Source organism: Marmota marmota, unplaced genomic scaffold, assembly GCF_001458135.2.
Source record: "Marmota marmota marmota unplaced genomic scaffold, marMar, whole genome shotgun sequence".
NCBI classification, from domain to species: Eukaryota; Metazoa; Chordata; class Mammalia; order Rodentia; family Sciuridae; genus Marmota; species Marmota marmota.
This window is the reverse complement of record NW_025999924.1, coordinates 1,042,600-1,055,766: the sequence shown is the minus strand read 5'-3', so window position 1 is coordinate 1,055,766 and position 13,167 is coordinate 1,042,600. Positions and strand designations below refer to the sequence as shown.

General features: G+C 35.7%; 1 protein-coding gene across 7 annotated transcripts in view; it reads left to right on the top strand.

The window, feature by feature from the left end:
- The window catches only part of Ipo11 (importin 11), a 199,948-nt gene that overhangs the window by 43,229 nt on the left and 143,552 nt on the right, over positions 1-13,167 (top strand). The window lies entirely within an intron of this gene.

Sequence of the window (13,167 nt, the reverse complement as noted above, 5' to 3'; positions counted from 1 at the left end):
ATGATGCAGTGATAAAGGGAACAATTTGGTAGGCACAGAGTTGAAATTTTGGAAGTAAAATTGACATGTCTGAGTAATTGATGGATGTAGAGCAGTTGTACTACTGAGGGAGTGGTAGACCTTTGTTAGGTATTCTGCCATCAGTTGTTGGAGAAATTTTCCTTTCTTTATATACTTCCTTTGGGGCTTTTTTATTTGACCTTTTAAAATAAATAAGTTATCATGCTGAGGATTAAATTCAGTGTCTTGTCTCTACCACTGAGCTACATCTCTGGTTCTTGACTATATTTGAATTGTCAAAATAGTGATTTTCCTGTTTCTCATCCTAACATTTTGGACTGTACTATGTAATGTTAGTGAATCTCAAAAGTATTTGTTATTTTGTTCTTGCTTACCTTTGGTAATTGTAAAGAAATTAAAGGTATATGATTTGAAATCTTATTGTATGATCACATGATAGGGCTTAAGAAACTATTTCAGGTATGTTCTCAACCATAATGCTGTGTTAGTCAGGTTTTCATCACTGTGACTAAAATACCTGACAAGGAGAACTTAGAGGAGGAAAAGTTAATTTTGACCTCATAGTTTCAGAGGTTGAGTTCATTGAGGTTCAGCCAACTTTATTGCTCTGGGCCTGAGGTGAGGTGATGCAACATGCCAAAAGGACACGGTGGAACAAAGCTACTTACCTGATGGTATCCAGGAATCAGAGTAGGAGGAGCCAATGACAAAATATATAATCCCCAAGGCCTCTAGTGACCTACCACCTGCTCATAACTACCACCCAGTAATCCATTCAAATTAATAATCCATCAAATGGATAAATCCACTGACCAGGTCATAGCTTTCATTATCTAATCATTTCACCCCCTTGCATTTAACAGGTATTTTTGAGGGACGCTGCATTTTCAAACCATAACACATGCTCTCCAGAAAATATACAATGTACCATATTTATTGCTTATTCTTTCCCCCAAGGAGCAACATGCTTTTCTCTGGAGGGTTCCAGGGTTTCTCTTGCTTATAAATTTTTAAAGTGGTTATAAGTAGACTTTCCCAGGCCTCTTTTCTTCTGATTTCTACTTTAGTGTGTACTTCACCTTTCATGATTAGTGTTGTTTCATCCTTCTTTTTGTGTGTGATACTGGGGATTTGTGATACTGGTGCTTTATCACTGAACTATGTCCCCAGCCCTTTTTATTTTTCTTTGAGACAGGATCTCACTAAGTTGTCCAGGCTGGCCTCCAGTTTTTGATCCTCCTGCCTCAACCTCCTGAGTAACTGGGACTACTAGTGTGCACCCAAATGCCCAGCAGATGCTTCATTCTTTTCTTTCTTCCTTTTTAAAAATTTATTATCATCATCATTATCATTTTTATTATTTGGTACCAGGGATTGAACCCAGGGGCATTAAACCCTGAGCCAGCCACATCCCCAGTCCTTTTTATTTTGAGACAGGATCTCGCTAAATAGCTTAGGGCCATGCTAATTGCTGAGGTTGGCTTTGAACTTGTGATTCTACTGCCTCAGCCTTCCAAGTTGCTGGGATTGCAGGCATGTGCCACCACACCCGGCTTGCTTCATTCTTAGAGAAAGAAGTAGCCTCCTCCTAATTTTTAGAGAGAGAGAGAGAATTTTTTTAAAATATTTATTTTTTAGTTTTCGGTGGACACAACATCTTTGTATGTGGTGCTAAGCCTCGAACCTGGGCCGCACGCATTTGCCAGGCAAGCGCAATACCACTTGAGCCACATCCCCAGCCCGACAACTGCATTTTTAATGAACTCCCCAGCTGATTGTTATCTACATCAAATTTTAAGACAGTCATACCCTCTTTATTTTTAACTCAGCTGGTCTTAAGTTTATCTGAGAATAAGAGAAATTGTTTTTGATATATGTAAGGTTACTTCCAATTTCTTGTCACTTTTGCTTGAATTCTAACCAGCACTAAAGAAATGGATAGTAAATCTACCCTAGTCTCTGAATTTCTTTTTGATTTTCCTTTATTTCTACTTGAAACTCTTCTTCCTCTAGGACTTGCTTTTATGATGGAAAGATTCTCAAAGTCAAATGTCTAGAGGATTCTGGGTTACAGTTACTCTTTTATTATCAGTGGAATGCTGAAATATTTTGGCTTTTTCAAGGTCTACTCTTATGTGTTTCTTTGGTTTTCGGGTATAATTTATATTTAGCTCACGTGGTCTCTAAATTGTGGTCTACTCAGGCCCTATTCTGGGTAGTTTGTGTGAGATAGCTTCTTCATTGGTTTTCATGTTGTGCTCCTTTCTGTGTAGAATAAAATACAGGTTTGCTTAGCATCTTGAACTTAACTTCCGGTGAAGTATTTATCACATTGGGCTGAATTATAATTGTTGATTTACTTTCCTCAGATCAGTATACTGGAGCTTTTAATGCTATAGTACTAATACCAATCTTGAAAAGCATATATGATGGTTGATGCTCAATAACTGTTAAATGCATAAACATTGGGGATATAGCTGTGTGGCAAAGAGTGTTTGCCTGTTATGTGTAGAGCCTTGGGTTTCATCTGCCACGCTGCAAACAAAGAAGCACAAATAGAATGCATGTTCTTAGATACCTGTTAGATTTTAGAGTAGTGTAGGGCAAAACTTCAACAAAGCAGCAAGAATATTTTGAGTTTATAATTGAGAGACAAAAATACCTGGAAAATGTCAAATTAGCTTCTGACAATTTGAAATGGAGTAGCTGAACCTGGAAACATGGTCTGCAGTAGGCACTAAGAAGGGGATCCTGTTTAATGGAGTTGAGGTACAAGATGAATAGTTTAAGGAAAGTAGTGTATATAAGAAAACAGTATTTTGAAGATAAATTTTGTGAATTAAAGCTGCTCCTATTATTTTGGTAATATGAGGTATAGATAATCTTTCTTTTAATAGTATGTTTACTGTAAAGCCAAGGTGGATTTCAAGTACCAAATTAGTTTCCCACATAAAGTGTAAGCTCATGGTTTTGAGCTAGTTGCTATAGCAAAGTAGTTCAGGGTATACTTAAAACCTTCTGCTCAGTTCATCCCAACAATTTTATGTATGTATGTATGTATGTATGTATGTATGTATGTATTAGGGATTGAAGCCAAGGGTACTTAACCACTGAGCCACATCTCCAGGCATTTTTTGTTTTTTATTTAGAGAAGTTGCTTAGGGCCCTGCTAAGTTGCTGAGGCTGGCTTTGTACTTTGCTATCCTCCTGCCTTAGCCTCCCAAGCTGCTGGGGTTACAAGCATGTACCACTGCTTCTGGCTGTCCCTACAATTATAACCTTTCCCCCCCTCTGTATTAAAATAGATTTTTTTTTTCAGGTGTGACACATTGCAGAATCAACAGTTGAACAAGTTGTTTTGCAATGGCAAAATTGAGCTTGATTTCACACAAAAAGAAATTAATTTCCTATAAAACAGAATACCTTTTCATACAAACCAGAATATTAAAAAAGTCACTTCAATTTCAGTTAAAATCAAAAATCTAAAGCCACTGAAAGCAATACAATTTAAGGTACCAATAGTAACTCTAATGTAATTATGATGTGTAAACCACAGAGGTATATATTGAAAAATGAAATAATTGGAACCTCAAAAAGATAAAAATATCTTTTGAAAATTATACATACCACTTCTTTTTAGAAAAATGACCTAACAATTATGCAAAAGACTTGTTTTCCAGTGGTGAATATTTCTTTGTATTGAGCAACTTTGGGATTTTTAGCAAGAGTCTTTGTGATTGTTTTAAATTTCCTTTCAGTTCTAAGATTGTTTGATTCTATGAATTTATAATCTTATTTATCTAGGTTAATTGTATTAGCATAATTAATGTTTTGAGACAGGTGGGCATGGTAGTATGTGCCTGTTGTTAACAGCTCCTTGAGAGGTGGAGGCAATCAGGATTGCTTGAGTCCAGGTGTTTAAGAAAAGAAAATTTTACTTATAATTTAAATATGGATTTTTACATTTGATTTTTTATTTCTTTTTGTGATGATGGGGATTGAACCCAGAGCATTGAGCATGCAAGGCAACTTTTCTACCATTAAGTGATAGAATGTTTTTTTGAATGTTTTTTGAATGTTTTCTTGAATGTTTCTTGAATTTTTTTTTAACTTTAGCTTTTAGAACAGTTTTAGGTTCTTAGTAATATTGAGTAGAAGGTACACAGATTTCCCAAAGATATATGTCTGCTGCACCCACATGTGGTGCATAGCATCCCCTATTTACAGCTCCTCCACCAAAGTACTATATTATTTACGATTAATTAACCTGCATTAGTTATAGTTAATGAACCATACATGTTTATTACCCAAAGTCCTTAATCCTCTTGGAACCACAGATCATTTTATTGTTTACATAGTTTTGCCTTTGCCAGAGTATCATTTGATTAGGATCATACAGTCCAGAACATTTTTAGTTTGGCTTTTCTCACTTTCTGATGTACATTTAAGTTTCCTCTATGTCTTTTTTTTTTTTAAAGACTAAGAATTTTTTTAAAAATTTTTCTTTTTTTTTTTTTTTTAGTTGTAGTTGGACACAATACCTCTATTTCATTTATTTATTTTTTTTATGTGGTGCTGAGGATCAAACCCAGGGTCCCACACGTGTGAGGCGAGCACTCTACTGCTGAGCCACAACCCCAGCCCCTCCTCTATATCTTTTCATGACTTAATAGCCTTTTTTTTTTTTTTTTGGTACTGAATTAAATTCAGGTTCTTTCACCGTGATGGGCAAGCACTAAGCTACATCTTTCTATTGGATTTTATTAATTGATTAATTTGTTTATTTGTGGTAGTAGGGGGCTCAACCCAGAGTGCTTTACCACCAAGCTCCATCCACAACCATTTTTATTTTATTTTGAGACAGGGTCTCACTGAGTTACCAGGGTTGACCTTAAACTAGTGATCTTCCTGCCTCAGCTTCCTGAGTTGCTAGGATTACAGGAGTGCACCACTGTGGCTGACTGATGGATCATTTCCTTTTAGTTCTGAAGAACATTCCATTTTCTGGATGTACCACAGTTTATCTGTGCATTTGCAGAATGACATTATAGTTTCTTGCATGTTTTGACATTATGAATATGGTTGCTTTAAGTATCCATGTATAGGTTTTTGTGTGGATATATGATTTCTATTTCTTTAGGTAAATACGTAGTAGTGTGATTGCTGGATCTAATGATAAGAGAATGTTTAGTTTTTTGTTTAGTTTTCTTAAGAAACCATTAGAGTGTCTTCTGAGCGGCTGTAATGTTTTGAATTTCCACTAGCAGTGAATAAGAGTTCTTCCTTGCCAGTATTTGATATTGTCAGTGTTTTGGATTTGGCCATTTTAGCAGGTGTATGATGATATCTCATTGTTATTTTAATTTGTTTTGACATGCTGTGTGGAGTATTTTTTTATGCTGTATGTTTTCTTTGGTGAAGTGTCAAGGTCTTTGGCCCTTGTTTTCAAATTAGGTTGTATGTTTTTAATATTTTTTTTTAGTTGTCCATGGACCTTTAATTAATTAATTAATTAATTAATTAATTAATTTGTGGTGCTGAGAATTGAACTCAGTGTCTCACACATGCTAGGCAAGTGCTCTGTACCACAGAGCTACAACCCCAGCCCCTTGTTTTGTGTTTTTATTGTTGGGTTTTAAGAGTTCTTTGTATAGTTTTACTAACAGTTCTTTATCTAATTTGTCTTTTGCAAGTATTTTTTTCCTTTTTATTCTATTAACAGTGTTTTTTCCTTTTTTAAAAAATTTAACCTTTATTTTGTTTATTTGTTTTCATGTGGTGCTGAGAATCAAACCCAGGGCCTCACTCATGCTAGGCAAGCACTTTATCACTGAGCTATATTACCCCAGCCCGTATTAACAGTTTTGCAGAGGAGAAATTTTTAATTTTAATGAAGTCCAGCTTATTAATTTTTTATTTCATGGATTGTACCTTTGGTGTTGCATCTAAAAAGTCATTGCCAAATCCAAGGTCATCTAGATTTTTTCTTTGTTTTAGGACTTTTTATAGTTTATCTTCACAGGATGTTTACTTTTGTGAGGGGTGGGTACTCGGGATTGAACCCAGGGACATTCTAATCTCTGAGGTCTATCCCTAGCTCTTTAGCTCTTAATTCTTTTTTTGTACTGGGAATTGAACTCAGGGGCACTAGACCACTGAGCCACACCTCCAGTCCTATTTTGTATTTCATTTATTAGAGATGGGGTCTCACTGAGTTGCTTAGCATCTTTGAGACAGGATTTCGCTAAATTGCTTAGGGTATCACTAAAGCCTAGGTTGTGGGTGAGAGAGAGAGAGAGACAGGGACCGAGAGAGAGACTGTGTGTGTGTGTGTTTATACTGTATTTAAATAAAGGAAAGAACAACCCTTTGGTAGGAATTTATTTAAGGAAAGAGAGGCTTTAGATTACTGATATAATCTTTTCAAAAGGAGTTTCGACTAGGGGTGTAGCCTACACCAGTAGGAGAGTGCTTGTCTAGCAGGCATAAGATCCTAGGTTCGTTTTCCAGCACCAAGGTGGTGGTGGGGCAAAGGAGCTATGCACTGAACAGAAGAGATTTTGAGCATAGCATGGTGTGTATTCTTTTGGTATGGTTCACAAGGTACCATTTTTGGGTTCTAGGAAGAGGGTTCTGGAGTAAGAATAAAAATACATAAACCTTATCACCAAAAATCTCTGTAAGTTGCTTTTGAAAACAGTGCTTATTTATGCTTCATTCTTTCATTTATCCATCGTTTTTATTTCTACTCTGTGCCAGTCACTTTATTGGATTCCTGAGATAACAGCTATGAACAAAGTTAGGGTTCTAAATGGGGAAGATAGGGGGGTTTGATATTTTTGGGTACTTGAGAACAGTTGTTGGTCAGAGATAGTCTTGGCGATACTGCTAAGACTATAGGATTTTAGGAACCTGAAAGAGGGTCTATAGTGACCCTCCTGAACTTAAGCTGTACACTTTACTTTTAAAAAAGAAAAACAGTAATAGAAGTTAGGGTCTTTGGGAATGTCTTTCATTAACAGGAAGTAAATATCAACTGAGAAACATTGGCAGTTTGCCTAGAAGTTCCTCTGAGATGTTTTTTGTACCTAACAAAGCTTCTGCTTGACACTTTGTGGTCATTTGACATACAAAAGGTTTGTCAGGATTAAGTGGAGGCAAATTTATATTTAAGCCTTATATTAAAGAAAAACTGATTATTACTAAAATAACTCTATCTTTTTGGCTATTATTAAGCTGGTGTTTTTAAATTTTTAGAAATATTTATACAGAAAAGTAAAGAAAAAGAGGAACTGCCATATAACTATCACCTAGATTTAATTGTCAACAATCTACTTTTACTTTATCACTTGTTCTGAGCTGTTTCAAAGTAATTAAAAACATTTTGTGATATTATATTGCTTAACTCTTCTGTATTACTCTTTGATGAGATAGACTTTTTTTGCTTTGCACTTATTAACTAAATTTTAATCATATTACTATTTTGCTCTTTTAAGTATACATGTTGTCGAAGAGGGAGAAAGCATAGAGTTTAGAAGTCACTAGGGTGATAAAGGAGAGCAGTCACTGCTGATTTCATGGAACTTGAGTGTATACAATCAAGTGGTATTTAAAATTTTGCTGGAAATGGAGATATTAGACAGAAGATACCTCTTTTAAAAGATCCAAAGCAGCAAGAATTAGTAAGCAGTGTGGGCTGGACTGTTGCTGAAGAACTGTATTCATGTAGTGATGATTACTGGATAGTGAAGTAGAACTTGTTACTAAGTTGAAAAAAGTGTAGAAGCTCAGTGTGGAGCAGTGCTTTCAGGAAGATGGAATTATGAAGGAACAGCATTAGTTACAATTGGAGAAGCTAAGTAAATTAAAATTTGGTCAAGGACTGGGATGCTTAGATTAACTTTAGCTCAGCAAAGAACACCAGTGTATTCAGTAATAGGGCCTTGATTTAAGCAACGTTCTTTATTCATTAGACAAGCAGCTGATCATTAAACCTTTTCAACCAAATGCTAAAATTTTACAGTGGAAAGCTAATAATTACAAGTTGATTGTGAGTCAATAAGTGATCTTATTTTATCTGCTGATTAAGACTGTAAATATTAGGTGTGGGATAGTTATGGTCACCTGCAGTACGATTTAAGCATCCTGTTATGTCAGTTGCTTGGGCTCCAGATGGGAAATTATTTATTATTGGGTTATTTTACACTTTACACTGTGTGATAAAACTGGGTCATTAAATATATACTACTTATCAGGCAATGTCCTAGAATCTGGGGCTTGAAATATTAAAAAAAAAAAAAAAAAGTAAAGCCTTTCACTCAGGTTGTTAACAGGCTGCTGTAGAATCAGATGCTAAGACCTATAGAATGCTGTGGTAAGTTGTACAGCACTGTGAAGGTGTGGGAAAGCCTAACTCTAAAAGTGGTACACTGATTGAAGAACTGAGGCTTGATGAATTAGTAGTGCTCCAAGAAGACAGGTGAGAGAGAGTTGCAGGCAAAAGGAATCTCTTGTACTTCAAAGTATAAAGAGTATGGTGTGTAATGTCAATAGGATTTTGTACAGGATAGTAGTACTAGGAGGTGATACAGAAAAGCTAAACTCATACCAAATTTGTGCTTGCAATGTAAGAGGTTAGACTTCAAGAAAAAACAGTCCTAAAATTCATTTGGAAAAATTTTAAAGACTCAGAATAGCCAAAATAGTTCCAGGCAAAAAAAAAAAAAAAGGAATGCTGGAGGCATCACAATATTCAACTTCACATTGTACTACAGAGGTATAAAAACAAAAACTGGCATAGTATTGGCATAAAACCAGACACATAGCCCAATGGAATGCATAGAATACACAAAAACGATCCCAAACAGTCATGTGATTTTTGACGAAGGTGTTAAAAATATATTTTGGAGAAAAGATAGCCTTTTAACAAATAGTGCTGGGAAAACTGGATGTCTTTATGTAAAAGAGCGAATCTAGGTCCCTGTCTCTCATTTGCACAGAAGTAAACTCAAAAGTGGGTCAAAGACCTAGGTATCAGACCAGAACTTTGCAACTCCTTGAAGAAAATGAAGGGTCAGTACTTCAACATACAGGCACAGGCAACAACTTTCTTAATAGGACTCCTAAAGCTCAGAAAATAATGCCAAGAATTAATATATGGGATGGCATTGAATAAAACACTTCAGCACAGTAAAGGAAACAAATGTAAAAAGAAAACTTAGAGAATGGTAGAAAGGTTTTGCTAGCTACTCTTCTTACCGAGGATTAATATCTTGAATATATAAAGAACTCAGAAAACTTACCACCAAAAACCAAATAACCCAATCTATAAACAGGCAAACGGCCTACAAATACATGAAAAAATATTCAACATCTTCAGCAATTAGGAAAGTGCAGGTCAGAACTATGCAGAGATTTCATCTCAACCCAATCAGAATGGCAACCACCAAAACCACAAATAAATACTGGAGAGGATGCTGGGGAAAATGAACACTTGGGATTGTAAAATTAGTACAACCACTTTGAAATCAGTATGACATTTCCTCAAAAGGATAGGAATGACCCAGCTATATTTCTCACCAGTATTTATTCTAAAGAATTAAAGTCATCATACTATAGTGATACTTGCATACTCATGGATATAACAGCCCAGTTCACCATGGCCAAATTATGGAACTAGCCTAAGTGTCTGTAACAGATGAATAAGTAAAGAAAATATGGCATATATACACAATGTAATTTTTTTCAGCCATAGAGAAAAAAAATTTTCTTTGCAGGAAAAGGGGTAGAACTGAGAGCATTTTGTTAAGCAAAGTAAGCCAAACTCAGAATGTCAAAGGTTATATGTTTTCCGTCATGTGGAAGCTAAAGAAGAAAAGGGGAGGAAGGTTTTTGTTTGTTTGTTTTAGGGTGTGTGTGTGTGTGTGTGTGTGTGTGAATCTAATTAAAATAAAAGGGAGACCAGTAGAGTAAAGAAATCAGGGAGAGGTGGGTGGTGGAAAAGGAGCTAGAGAATGAGATTGGCCAAATTTGTTATATTGTGTGCATGTATGAATGTTTAACAGTGAATTCTACTACTACATATAATTATAATGTACGAATAAAAAATTTTTAAAAACCATTTGTTAAAATAATCATTTTGCTTTTATCACACTGAGGAAGGGTGAAAATAGTGACTTAATGACATTTAATTCTTTTGCCCAATTTTCTTTTTTTGAGTGGGGGACGGGCACCTGGGATTGAACTCAGGGGCACTCAACCACTGAGCCACATCCCCAGCCCTTATTTGTATTTTATTTAGAGACAGGGACTCACTGAGTTACTTAGCACCTGGCTGTTGCTGAGGCTGGCTTTGAACTTGTGATCCTCCTATCTCAGCCTCCTGAGCTGCTGGGAATATAGTCATGTGCCACTGCACCTGGCTGTTTTGTCCAATTTTCTACATGGTTATTAAAAACATTTTTACAAGTGTCTTGTCAGGAAAATGAATAAGGTTGTTAGAGTACATTTGGCTATGTCTTTTAAAATCTTTTCATTTAGAATAATATTTATTTCCTTTTTCATCTTCTCATGGTTTAAAAAAGACACAGTCAGTCTGGTAGTGTCCACCTTCGGCATTTGTTGGTTATGTTTTTTTGATTAGGTTCAGACTAGAACAAGGTTTTGACAATTTGTTGTGTCAGTCTTAATGATAAATTGTGTGGCTTTGATTTAGAACATCTTTTGCTAACTTTTCTTGAGGAGAAATTGTGAGGACAGTGGTCTTGAAGCTAAAAATGTGAAGAATATTTGAAATGCTAAAAGAAATAAAAACTGTAGTTTTTTTTTTTTAACATCTCTCTGCTTCTCAGTTAAAGTCACTAAATAGTCAGTGGGTGGCACTGTTTGTTCTTGTTTAGAAATAGAAAGTGCAAGTATTTGAGTTTTGCATGAACCAGTGCCTCAAGTGTTTTATTAAATAGCTTATTTGCATATTGTTTCACTGAATATTCCTTTCCTCCTCCACATTTTTTAGAAGAAAATGTAAAAAGAATATTTTTATTCTTCATACTTGCTTTCTTTATTACTTTTTTCATCTGAGCTTTTTATACATATATATATAAGTTGATATTATCTGGGTCAGGTAAAAGTTTATGCAGAACTTGTAGATAATATGATAGTTGGCTATGGTTTCTTCTTTATACCAGTGGTTTCTTTATTTGTCTCATATAGTTGGTTGAAAGATGTTAAAGAAAAAATTATTGAAGCAGACTTTATTTTAGAGGGGATTATCAGTGGGGTTTTGTAGTAGGAAAAGACAGAGATTGGGTGCAACTCTAAGTTTTATTTGTTTTGTTTTTGAGATGGAGTTTTGCTCTGTTTCCCAGGCTGGACTTTAATTCATCATGATCCTACTGCCTCAGTCTCCCAAGTAGCTGGGATTCTAGGTATGCACCACCATGCCTAGCTAGGCACAACTCTAAATACAAAAAAAGATGGGAATTCGCTGGGCACAGCCTGTAATTCCAGTGGCTTGGGAAGCTGGTTCAAAGCCAGCCTCAGCAAAAGTGAGGCATTAAGCCACTCAGTGAGACCCTGTCTCTAAATGAAATACAAAAAAGGGCTGGGGATATGGCTCCGTGCTTGAGTGCTCCCGAGTTCAATCCCAGATACAAAAAAAAAAGTGGGGGGGGGGCGGAATTCTTAGCCAAGTAGCACTGGTGTGCCATTGTGGAAGGAGTTAGTAGAAATCTCAGGTGAGGGAGGTTACTGGCTAAACCAATCAAACAGTCTTCCAGTCTCTTGGAAGGCAGGCCAGGTGATCAGATATCCTCTAGAGAATTGTGAATGTGTGAAACCTGATTAGATTCTGGGAGGGATCAGATATCTAGGGGAGGATTTTGGCTATACAAATTCAGTGATTCTTGCGAAAATTGGATATTAGGAAAACAGGGATGTCTAAAAATTTCAAGCCTATTTAGAAGAGGATTTAGGAGAGGTAGACTAAATTTTGCTTAAGGAGAGGCTCTTGGTCAAGGGTAGTGCTCTTCTTCGTGCTAATCATTCCTATTTGTTTAGAAGTTCTTTGTAGTTAGCCAACAACAACAACAACAACAAAACTTGGAGCGTTAATAGATGCTCAGCTTCTGGAATATGAAACAAAAAATATTATTATTATTATTTTTTTTTTTTGGTACTGGGGATTGAACCCAGGGGCACTTAACCATTACTACATCCCCAGTCCTTTTTATGTTTCCGAAACAGGGCCACACAAAGTTGTACAAAGTTTAGGTTAAGCAGTAGTTTGAAGGAGAAGATGCAAAGAAGAGCCGTAAATAATTAACTCGGGTTGTCATTTTGCTGTAAGCCAGAGACTGGTTCATAGTATGGTTTTTTTTGGTCTTGAAACTTGGATATGACATCCTTTGAGTTTTATTTTAGGGTTAGAGATGTCCTCTCCAGTGACTTAGAAGGCTGAAGTAGGAGGTTTTAAAGTTCAAAGCCAGATTCAGTAATTTAGCAAGAACCTGTTTAAAAATAAAAAGGGCATGGGCTGTAGCTTAGTGGTAGAGTGCCCCTGGGTTTAATCCCCAGTGCCCCTGGGTTTAATCCCCTCTCCTTTCCCCTGAAAGACTTAAGTACAGGGCTGGGATTGTGGCTCAGCAGTAGAGTGCTCGCTTAGCACATGTGAGGCCCTGGGTTCGATCCTTAGCACCACATAAAAAATAAAATAAGTATATTGTGTCCAATTACAACTAAAAAAATAAATATTAAAAAAAGACTAAGTACAAAATGGATCTAAAAGGTACAGTCAAGGCTATTGATTTCATTCTTCTGGATGTAATATTTGCCACAATAAAATATACTTGTTTAAAATTTACTTTTTATAAAATTCTTACTCCTTAACTGCATCTCAGTCTTCCTGTTTCACTTCTTTTGCATTCTTCTGACAAAATATTTTTATGATTTATGTTTTTGGGAAAGTATAGGATACAGTATTTACATATATGCATATTAAAAATTAGAATGATGGATTTTCTAATTTCTGGACATCTACTTTAGCTTTTTATTCTCTGAAATGATTTTACTTACCATGAAAGACATTAATTTATTTTATGGTTTACTAATGTTAAAAGTTTACATTTTATGAGTATAGCATTTTTTTCT